This window comes from Epinephelus moara, chromosome 19, assembly GCF_006386435.1.
Source record: "Epinephelus moara isolate mb chromosome 19, YSFRI_EMoa_1.0, whole genome shotgun sequence".
Taxonomy (NCBI): domain Eukaryota; kingdom Metazoa; phylum Chordata; class Actinopteri; order Perciformes; family Serranidae; genus Epinephelus; species Epinephelus moara.
Window position 1 is genome coordinate 6,046,371 of NC_065524.1, and position 12,606 is coordinate 6,058,976.

Consider the following 12,606-nt stretch of genomic DNA (forward strand, 5'->3'; position numbering starts at 1 on the left):
TTATTTATTTAAGGAATTTGTTTTTACAATATTGAAATTAAAAACAAAGTTTGAAAATGCAAATATTTAGAAATCTGGGTTTTCAGAATAGTGTGAAATCACAACTTAAGTTTATATATTGTATTTTATTACATATCAGAGTAACTAAACACTATTACAACATACTTCAGAACTTTAGATTCTTGTTGGAATGGAAGAATTAAAATTGTATACTTTTTAGTGTGTCTGACGGAGTTGACACAAATCCAGTTCTGAAGGGAAACATGTTTATTTGTTAAAAATGTGTTTTTATTTAGAACCTGTTCCTTTACATGGTTAAATAGCTAAGACCTTTCTCTGCAGAAACATATAACTCTAATTAATATAGTGTGCATTTTAAAAAAAAGTTTTTTAAAACGTGTTTTGTCCCGACTCTCAAGAATCAGTGATTTAATACTTTATAAGGGAAAGTAACATTAATATAGACAAAACAATAAACATTAAAATTTTGGTTCATTTTGGAAATCCATTTATTTAATTATGTTAACTTGACTGACTGCTTCATGTATAAGAAATAAGGAAATCCAGGCAGGGGGCAGAGTTTCCACAGAAAAATACACCACCACACCCTGAGAGTGGCTCATAAGTGATGATTGAGAGGGATTACTGCTGTATGAGTCTGGAGAAACAACTCCCACCTGATGACCCCAAAAACATGTTAGTTATCACTGCTAACTGGTCTGTATAGTTAAGCCTTGCCATAATAGCTTATCATAGGGCTTAGGAGGTTATTCATTGAGTGCTGATTCTTTCTCTAGAGCACAAACTTCTTGTGTTTATTTGAATTCCTCTTTTTACCAGAGGAGGTCCTAAAGTGGCCAGAGGGTCTGAAACTATCATCTGCCTGCAGAAGGGAAATTGGTCAAGGGTGGCTATTCCAATCACTAATGACAGCAACCATGACATTACTCTCACCCCTTGTACAGTGCTGGGACAGCTACAGCAAGTCAAGGCTATTTACCCAGTAGATGTAAGGCCAGCTAATGCTAATGAGAACACCACCAGTGTAGCCAGTGCTAACAAAAAATACAACCAAAATAGCCAGCACTAATGAAAACACGGCCAGCACAGCTAGCGCTCCTGAAAAGCACAGAGAACAAAGACCACTGAACACATGCAAACAAGATCTCTGGGACCCTCCAGTGTCGGTTGATCACCTGACCCCAGGATCAGCAGGAAGAGGTGAAGCAGATGCTACGAGAAGAGTGTACTGCATTCTCAAAAGATGATAATGACGTGGGATGCATTCCATCTCTGCACTTAAAAATCTGATTGAGTGACACAACTCCAGGAAGGTGCACCTACACCTCAGTACCCAAACCACTCCACAAGGAGGTGAAAGAGTACTTGGGGGACCTACTGAATAGAGGATGGATTAAAAAATCCCGGTCCCCATACTCCTCGCGACAATAGTCTGTGTACGTAAGAAAGATGGGAGTTTACTTCTGTGTGTGGATTACCGAGAACTGTACCAAAAATCCATTCCAGACTGTCACCCTATCCCCCGAGTGCAATACATACTCAACAGCCTCAGTGGGAGTGCATGGTTCTCAGTACTGGACCAGTCAGGGTTTCCTGGAGGAAATTAGCAGACCACTTACAGCCTTTATAACACCATGGGGTTTGTACGAGTGGGTACGGATCCCCTTCAGCCTGTCCACAGCTCCTGCAGAGTTTCAGCAAAGTATGGAGGAATGTCTCGCAGGTCTGAGAGATGAAACATCACAGCCGTATTTGGATGACAATCCGGTCCACAGCAAGTCTTTTGAGGACCATTTCCGTGATATGAGAGAGGTGTCGCATCACTATCAGGCACATGGGATAAAGCTAACAGCTAAAAAGAGTAAAGTGTTTAATTGATTAAGGCCAATTATTACAGTTTTGTATTTCTCTGTAATGTAACACAGTGTTAACAATGTTATTATAATATCCTTTCTCAAACCTGGACTCAAACTATTTTGTTGCCTCCCAAAAATACATATTTTAATAATTAAATTAAAACCATAAGCATGCGGACAATTAGTCGACTAATGGCCTTAAATGACGACCACTGGTAGACTAAGACAATTCTTTGTCGGGGGCAGCCCTAGTTTATTGCTGCATATAATTTGCATATATTGTGGCTGTATGCTCTTTAACAACCCACAGTAGGGAAACACTGATGTCATCTTGTTGCACTGCAGTGATGAACCAGCTTGAAAGACACTACCCATTGTGACTGTCACTCCAACCTTTCCCAAAGATGTCCAGATGAAGCTTGATGCGAAAGAACCGTGTCACAAAGTTCCAAAACTATGCAACAAAATAGTCAGAGTGCTGTATGAAATGATGGCAGAATGCACGTTCTAAGTGTAACTGTTAATACAACCTCTGCTCATAAAACCTAACGACTTGTAGCCTCCATAGATTGTGAAATGATATTAAAGGATAACTTCGGTATTTTTCACCCTGGGCCCTATTTCCCCATGTGTATGTGTGCGTATGATTCATAGGTACAACTCGTTTTAAAATTGGTTCAGTATTGAGGGAGGCGGATGCAGCCGGCAGCCGCGAAACGAGCTAAAACGGTAACGGGGGCAAATGCGTCCCGTATAAGTTTGCGCATTAAAAGTGCTTTTTTTCGCCACTGACCGGTTCAGATCGCCGGTGCTATCTCTGTAAATAGCATACCAAGCGTTTCCCTGACCCTTCACCTCCTCCCGGCTGTGACGACAAATTCCTCCTCCACAAAGTCGAAGTCTGGCAAAAAGTCAGCCATTATTCTATAAATCTTTCATAAAATAAATGAATGAACTTTTCAGGCTACTGTCCGGTTCTGCCTTCCAGCTGTTGTTGCTTGTTCAGGCACGCTATGAGATCGCTGCTTGTTCTCGCGATATTTCGGCCGCGCTTTGGAAAGCAGAGCTAGAGGGATAAACAAACATGGCACCACACCGGTAAGGTAAGACAACACGTATACATGTCATTTTCTATATGTTCTCTGACATTTATCCTAACGATATGAGGCGGTCTTTGTGGAAAAAAAGCTTGTTTAGAGGACTAACTTTGCACTTGAAATGCACCACATGCACCACATTTTACAGTGTTCCAGCAGTCCAACAGTCCAAAGCCACCAGTGCATCTGCAAGTTTGTGCCCAAAACCAGCTAATCTAACATTTGTAAGTTAACTGCCACATATATAATTTATTCTAATGTTACAATCAGTTTTACTTGCTCACTCAGAGCAACACAATATGAAGCAGATGGCAGACATGTAAAAAAAAAAAAAAAAAAAAACTTTAACTCCATTCCCATCCTTCCATTGACTGTACATTAGGCCTCAAATTCTTCAGTTGATATTTTAATCCAAAGTGCAGCATTGTACAATAAAGGCCGGATCTACTAAGATCCCAATTTGTGTGTACTAATTTGCATGAGCAATCTAGAATTTTGCTTGTGGGGCTGAACCACGGTTTGCAGGTGATGAGTGATTGTGTAAATGACAACAGGTGCAAACGTGTTGGAGACACCCTATTTAAATGAGGGTTTTGTGTGTTTCGTGGTTTGCAGCATGGCGAGTTTGGAGAAAAGTGCAAAGTGAAATTCGACCCTATGGAATTAGAGGTGTTGGTAGATGAGGCCAATAAACACTTAAATGAGCTACAGCAAAGAAACCTGACTGTCTCACAAAGGAATGCTATATGGGAAGAAATCTGTGAAAAAGTAAATGCTGTTGGTAAAACGATGCAGTGGATGAAGTGAAAAGAAGATATCAAGGCATCAGAAGAAGAACAAAAGAAAAATTGGCATATAATAAAACGTCTGCAAATAAAACAGGTGGGGGCACAGTAGATGAGATGCCTCTGACCAACAGCCAGGGACCCGGAGAGGGAGGAGAGGTGCGCACAGCGGGCAAGTTCCACCTGCGTAAAAGGAAACACAAATAATACACTCAAGTGTCACGTTTAAGTTTTCTTATATTGGCTATGAATATTCATTTTTTGAAAGAAAATCTCCCTGAGCAAAACAGATCACTGTTCCAGGACAGGATGCCATTGCTGAAGATCTACCAGCCTAACAGCGCCCATCCAGGATAACCAGTACTACAAAGCTGGTTATCAACTCGCTCTGTCATCTCTATGTTTTCCAGCAATGAGCGTGTTCATATGAAAGAGGCGGAGTTGACAAAGCAGCAAAAGCTGAGCAGGTAAAGAAAAGGCTCGCACACTGCAGGGCTCCTCTTCAGAAAGAGGCGGAGTTGTTAATTAGGAGCGACATCATCATCATGAACTCATACTCATTTCGAGATGAAACGGTAGCCTATCTGTAAAAAACTTCTGTTTCAGTGACAGCAAAACAATTATTTTCAACTAAGTAACACCAGCCTGTAATCATAGGCTACAACAGAATAAAATAAGACAGATAAAACAGATAGAAAATCCTTGTCAATAATTTTGCGAACATCAGCTTGTCTGATTTAACAGATATAGAGACTAGAAATAATAATAATAATAATGATAATAATAATAATAATAATAATTTACAAATATTAAAAGTAGGTAATAATAATAATAATAATAATTTACAAATATTAAAAGTAGGCTAAGGCACATTTAAGAATTACTATGACTTAAGTACAGAGTTCTGGGATTATTTGGTTAGTTGGTGGAGAGGAGAGCTGCTCTGCTGGCTCCTCAGTGGCTGCTGCAGGTTGGGATGACGGACTTTAGTTTGATGACAGAATGAAATCATTCTTAATATCACATACTGTAATAGAACTTTAAAATAATTCCAGACTGTTTCTGCTACCGAACCAAAGAGTGTAAAAGTAGTTAATGACTGATGAGGTCTATCTGATCGAAATGTTACATTTATAATCACGGGAGCTAATTAACAATGTGGGTTATTTCTTTAGTTTTTATTTCCAGTTATCAGGTGTCTCAAGTTATTCTGAGCTGCAGAGTGTAAAATCATCCATACTGTCAGCTGTCACTCTTAGGATAAAATCAAGTTTACACCATTAAAATGCAGCTAAAATCATCATTAGGATATGTGTTTAGTGTGGTTATAAAGCATCTCTGTTTGTTAGAAACTGTTTTAAAACCAGAGTGGAAATAGAAAACTTGGAACAATAAAATATTAATACTGACCTATTAACATATAGTCTATATTGCTTTTTTTTTTTTTTTTTTTTTAACACTGTCACTTTGATAAGCAAACTGGGGACTTTTGCTCGTGACATTCTCTGGCCTTTTTAGCTTGGTTAATGCATATTTTAGATATTTAGCTTACTGTGGCCAAAATTGTTTACAGAAACACGAAGTTCTTCATATATCTAGCCTCCTAAATTTGCTCCCGAAGTGCACCAGATTGATGTATTTTAACTTTAAAATAGTCAAACTTTTCTTCTTTCTTGACATAGAAGTTCAGAGGCTCTCTCTTTTTTCACCAGACCTGTGTTTGCATCACTGCATTATGGTACTTGGCTACAATCGGCTATTAAGAATAATTAAATATGATGTGAAATATGATACACTGATATATTTACTCAGATGTCGCATATTCTCTGAAAAAAAACAACAACCGAGAAGTCTGGAAATTTGGGTATGGAAAAGTATGGAATTTTGAAATTCCAAATGTGTAGGAACCCTGAAATGCGAGTGAAATGCTTGCACTGCAGAGCACTTCTGCCCGTGCCACGCTGGATATCCGGCACTTTGCCGGAGAATTTTAACCCCTGTAATGAATGTGAAAACTGATCTTCTAATTCGGATTATGAAAGAACAATATATTACTGCATTCCAGGAGTCGCCGGGCTCATCCTCCTGCAGTCACCATCACTATGGGGGAGGCAGGCATCTAGATTGTCCTGTCTAACTATATTATCCCCATAATTATGAAAATAATAAGTGATAATAAAATATCACTAAAACACACTGAAATCACTTACGTTATGTTAGGAAACAAATGTTTTTATGAGATCTCAGAGTTTTGAGTGAAATACAAATCAAAGTATCTTAACTCAATAATCATAAATTATAAGGTTTTTCTTCACAAACAAATGATTTAAAAAAGGTGGTAACCTCCCCTCCTTCTTGATCTTGACTCTGCCTGTGAAGTAACTAATTTGTTGATGTTGTAATCCCTTCTTTTTCTATGTTTTTCTTTGCTGAAGGGTGACCCTGCTACACCCTATCCAACCATCCAGCAGATGTCCCTGTCCAAATACTGACTGTTTGGCTCATGCCATCACAGAAAATAAATGGTTCAGTGCATGGGTGAACATTTAAGTGGCAGGCTGCTGTAAGACTGAGCAACATTAAATATTCCCAGGGAACACAAGTTATTTTAATGCTAATGCCAAGCAAGTTTGTATTTTATTTCTTTTCTTATTTTTATTTTACATACCTACATATGTTGGATTTGCACTATGCCATTAACCTTTTTATTTATGAACCATTAACCTGTTTACATTTCAAGATTTGTGGACATTTTTTGTACATTATTGATAATCCTCACTGTTTATATTTTGTTTAGTTTGCACTCTATATTATGCATGTATTACTTTTTTCTTTTCCTAACTTCCATCTAAACAGTTTGCTCTCTAAAACTGCTCTGTAAGCTCTTGCAATCGCTTTAAATTCTCTCTCAGTTCATAAACTGAGATCAAAATAAAAAAGACTATATATATTGAGTTTGGAAGCATATGTCTTGTCCTGTTCTTGAGTCATAATAACCTAAACAGAGCTGTAAAACAGAACAAATGACTGGAACATTTGCTGAGGAACCTCCTAAAGTCTTTCTTTCTTTCACAATTTTTAAATCTATTTTTAAGAAGCTTTATAAAGAAAGCATTGGAGGGGGAAAAAGTCATAACATTAACCAAACTGAACAATAATCTTTATTCTAAAATAATCAGTACTCTAAATATCAATATCTAAACTTTATCATTAAAAAGAATTACACCCTAAACTTATCAAAACTGATCAATATCTATCCTAAACTTATCTTATGTCTCTAAACCAAAAAAAAGGAAAAGACAGAGCTGTAGAGAAACACTAAGAAACAGTGTGTGTGGTGGTGGAATGACACTAAGTACACTATACCTGGTGGTGCAGCTAAGCATGGCTCTTTACCTGTGAGGAGTTACTTACAGCTCTGCTCTGCATGGAAAATTGTTACACCATCGCCGTACTTCTGCCGTCACTTCCACCTGATTAGCACGCGGAGCCCAAGCAGACATGTATACGAAAGGCCTGCCCACTTGGTAGAGTGTTACGTGCACATTAAAGTAGCCGCGGCAGAGCGTACGATGTCTCTCTGCTCCTCCCTCCCTTCACGCCGTGGACCAGAGGCGGGTGGCTGGTGGCGATCGCGGTGTCTCTCCTGCTCCCTCCATCTCCTTCTAAGCCTCGTCGCACAAGGCTGTTGGAGAGATGGGCAGAGGAGGAAAAGGAAGGCACAGGTCAATCTAGTTGAGTTAAGAAGAATGAGACAAATCATTTGGGTTGAGGCAGGTCGCGAAGGTCACTGTGCCGACAGAAACACCAAAACCATTCACAAGTCAGTCATATTTTATTTAAGAAAAAAAAAACAAACATCCAAATGAACTTTCTTATTGTTAAATGATGTGCTCTAAAAAAACCTGCTGGGATTCTTCAGTAAGTGATTTCCTGTATTATACTGCAGAGGACCCTTCTCAGTTTGGAAGATATCAAACAAGGTAAATGCAACTACAATATAAATTTCATTTGCTGTAACTTGATTTAAAGGTAACAGTTTTACCTTCACATAAACATAATTTCTTCTGTATTGATACTGGCCTGTTTCCAGAGAGTCAGCAAACCTCCTGCGCCTGGCCATCCACTTATCATCACAACAACTATCATTAGATAGTATTTACTGTGACCTTGCTGTAAATGCTGTCCTGTTTTTGTTGCAACAATTCCAGGAGGGTTTTGTCATGCATTAATAGTACTAACTCTACTGTTAACTCTGTACTGATTCCAGTGTTATTGGCTCTGATACTTACAAGAACATCAGGTAGTACTTTTACTGCTAATACAACAAAAACTGCCACGAGTATTATTGCTGCTAGCATGCAAGCATTAGATGGCTAAACTAAGACTTAGGTGACGTAACCAAATAATTAGAATGGGTGTCCACGTAACTTTGGCCATATGGTGGACCTGTTAAATGCTAAACCATCTAAACTGAGGTGGAACTTGAACACAGGTTTTTACAAAGAGGGTATCGAAAAGAGTGGGTGACTCAATCCTCTGCTCGTTTTTCTAACCTCACACAAACTGAGTGCCTGTACACAACCAGAACAAAAAATGTTGACAAACGTATCACTTGTTCCTTTCAATATTCCCCTCTGGCAAAAGATATGTCTTCTATCATCAACAAACATTGGCATGTGGTAGCCACTGAGCCAGCTCTGAGAGGGCTCATGGACAACCCACCCCGCATCGTCTACAAAAGACCACCTAATCTCAAGAACATGTTAGTGAGAGCGGATTGTCCCAGTCCCCCTCCCACCTTGACCTTTCTGGGCCCCGTGCCACCCGGCAACTACAAGTGTGGCAACTGCCAACAATGCAATTTCACGAGGAAAACCAGCACCTTTCATCACCCACGCTCCGGCAAAAAGTTTTCTGTCAGAGGTTTCATTTCCTGTAAGAATGTTATCTACATGCTCAAATGTCCCTGTGGACTTGCCTACATAGGTAAGACCTCAAGACCCCTTAAAAACAGAATATCTGAACACAGATGTGCCATCAGGAATCACGACCAAAGGAGCCCTGTGGCCAATCATTTTAACCTCTTGAATCACACTGTGGCCTCCCTGAGCTATCTGGGGATCGAACATGTTCAACTTCCTAGGAGAGGCGGAGACATTAATAATCTCCTTTTAAAACACGAACTTTTCTGGATTTACACCCTGGACACTATGTCACCTAAGGGTCTCAACGAGGAGATGGACATCCGACCTTTCCTGTAATTCCTCTGACTGACACTCTGTGGTTATACTCCTCTGATTGCATGCATTTGTTTTTGCCACTTACTGCTTTCTTTATGGTGTTTTGTTGTTATCTTTTGCACATCACTGTACTTTGAGGTACCTCAGTAGTGTTGTTCTGTCCTTTATGATGGCTTATTTGCCTGATGTGGTGTCAGACACTCTACCCCGTGTTGTTCATCCAACACTGTATGTGTTTTGTTGTTTGTGTGTGTCTATATATATATATATATATATATATATATATATACATATACATATATGTATATATATATATATATGTATATATATCAGTGAAACAATGCAAAAAATGCTCTTGCAGCCCTTTCCTTTGTATACAGTCTTTTACAACTTTTTAAACTTTTGTGCATCAAGTGTGGAAAAACAAGTTGGAAGGCTGATCTTTACATTTAGATATACTAGGGTTTTCTCTCTTTATCTTGTTTTTAGAATTTGTTTTGGATTGTTTACTGAACTGTGTCAAACAAAAAGAAAGAAAAGGAAAGCATATGACGGGTTATCATTGCTCAGTAACAGAAGCAAAGGGCTTTAGGAGGGTCCACACCCTAACCCTAAACCCCTGGAAATGTTCCGTCCAAATATAACAAACCAACAACAACTATCTAAAACTGCTCTGTAAACTCTTACAATTGCTTTGACCTTGTTTTCAGATAAAAAAAAAAAGTGGAGAGTGAAGAAAAATCATGACCTTTACTATCTACAAAAAGTTTTCTGTTGTTTGTTTTGCTTTTTAGAAAATGAGAGGGGAAGAGTTTAAAGCCTTATAAATACTTATCTATATCTTAAACTTACCATTACTTATTTATGACCTTAACACTTTTCTATATCCTCAACTTATCAATACTTATCAGTATCTTAGAATTATCATTACTTAGTTAAAAACATAAACTTAACATTATTTATCTATAACCTAAATTTAACACTTATCTATATCCCAAAAATACCAATATTTATCAATATCCTAAACTTGTCATTACTCAGTAACAGTAACAAGAGTAAAAGATGCAAAGGGCTTTAGGAGGGTCCACCCACCCTAACCCTAACCCCCTGGAAATGTTCCATCCAAATATAACAAACCAACAACAACTATCTAAAACTGCTCTGTAAACTCTTACAATGGCTTTGACCTTGTTTTCTGATCATTAACTGAGATGTAATTATAAAAACAGACTATAGATAATGATTTTGTAAGAGTATTTCTTGTCCTGTTTCTAAGTCATTATAATAACCTAAACACAACTTTAAAATGGAACAAATGAATGGAATATTTCCTGGAGACCCTCCTAAAGCCTTTCCTTCTTTTACACTATTTTAATGTATTTTGATGAAGCTTTTTAAAATAAAGAGGAGGAAAGAAAACTCATGACACTAACCTTTACTATCTACAAAATGTTTTTTTGTTTGTTCTGCTTTTAGAAAAGGAAAGAGTTTAAAGCCTTTGATTACTTATCTATATCCTAAACATACCAGTACTTACTTATGACCTACATTTAACTCTTATCTATAAACTCACCTTATCAATACTGATCAATATCTTAGATTTATCATTACTTTATTAAAACATAAATTCGACATCATTTAAAGGTAGGATCTGGAGGATTTTCAAACAAAACAAAATATAGACATATACAAATGAAATCCTGCTTAATCATCACCTATGGGCTTCTACTCATGTGTGGTAGTGACTCTGTTTGCAGAGCTCCTGCCCTTTAACTGTATTTTGATGTTTTTGTGAGCTCGGACCGCTTCTGGGCGGAGATTTCCCCAGCCAATGAGAGAGCACAGGTGCCGTACCCGAGTGTGTCCGAGCATGTCCGAGCATGCACCAGCGCGAGCCTTGCCTGAACCTCTTCTGTGAAGCCTTCTTCCGTACCTCCGGGCTCTGTACACCCGGGAGAGTTGAGCCTGATAGGAGGGGCCAAATTTGAATTTGTGTTTACAAACAGCAACTGGAAAATCCTCCAGACCCTACCTTTAACTATAACCTAAATTGATCACTTATTCATATCCCGAAATACCAATATTTATCAATATCCTAAACTTATCATTACTCAGTAACAGTAACAAGAGTAAAAGAAGCAAAGGGCTATAGGAGGGTCCACCCACCCTAACCCTAACCCTCTGGAAATGTTCCATCCAAATATAACAAACCAACAACAACTATCTAAAACTGCTCTGTAAACTCTTACAATGGCTTTGACCTTGTTTTCAATTCATAAACTGAGATGTAATTAAAACAAACAGACTATAGATAATGATTTTGTAAGAGTATTTCTTGTCCTGTTTCTAGGTCATTATAATAACCTAAACACAGCTTTAAAATGGAACAAATGAATGGAACATTTCCTGGAGACCCTCCTAAAGCCTTTCCTTCTTTTACACCATTTAAATTCATTTTGATGATGCATTTTTTTTAAAAAAGTGGAGAGCGAAGAAAAATCATGGAATAATATGAAAGTGGGTAGTATGAATAAATTAATCTAAAGTTATCATTATGTCTACAAACCAAAGGTTTTTTTTGGGGGGGTTTTTTTTGTTTTGTTTCAAAGGAGGAAACGAAAGAGCTGTAGAGAAAGATTAAGAAACGTGTGTGTGGAGATGAAATTATCACTATTCCTCTGCGGCACCTCCTCCCCTCCTTGCTGCAGACTAGAGGCGAACTGCTGGCGGCGACGGCGGCTTCCCTCCTGCTCCCTCCGCCTCCTTCTCAGCCACCTGGTATAAGGCTGTTAGAGAGATGGGCAGAGGAGAAAAAGGAAGACACAGGTCAAACTACTTCAGTGAGAGGATTGAGATAAGTCAGTCCTATTTGCTTTAGGGGAAAAAAATCCATTAATATCAACTTTATTTTTCTTAAATGATCTGCTCTAAAAATGTCTGCTGGGATTTTTCAGTGACTGATTTCCTGTATTTTGAAGAATCACTGTAGGCAACCTCCACAAAAGGCAGTGTTCTTAGTGTGTACATTTACAGCAGAGTGTTTAGGATGAACTACTTACACCCATCCGGGCAGCCTCCTGCTCTCTACCCCATGGCCCTGGGGTGGATGGCTGGGGGGTGGAGCTCCTCTGTGGCAAAGCAGCATTCATCTGATGGCCAGAGGTGGACGGCTGAGGGCTGGAGCTCCTCTCTGGCTGCACCTGTAAGTAAGGGTGGGGGTAAAAGGTTCTGCACTAAGCTGGTTTAAATCTTATTTATCTGATCGTTTTCAGTTTGTTGACATTCATAATTAATCATCCTTATGTACTAAAGTTTGTTTTGGAGTTCCGCAAGGTTCTGTGCTCGGACCAATCCTATTTATTCTATATATGCTTCCTTTAGGCAACATCATTAGAAATCACTCTATAAATTTCCATTGTTATGCGGATGATACACAGTTGTATTTATCGATGAAGCCAGAAGAAAGTAAACTCCATAACTGCCTTAAAGACATAAAAACCTGGATGAGCACCAATTTCCTGATGTTAAATTAAGACAAAACTGAAATTATTGTTCCTGGCCCCAAACAACTCAGAGACTCTTTATCTGATGACATAGTTTCTCT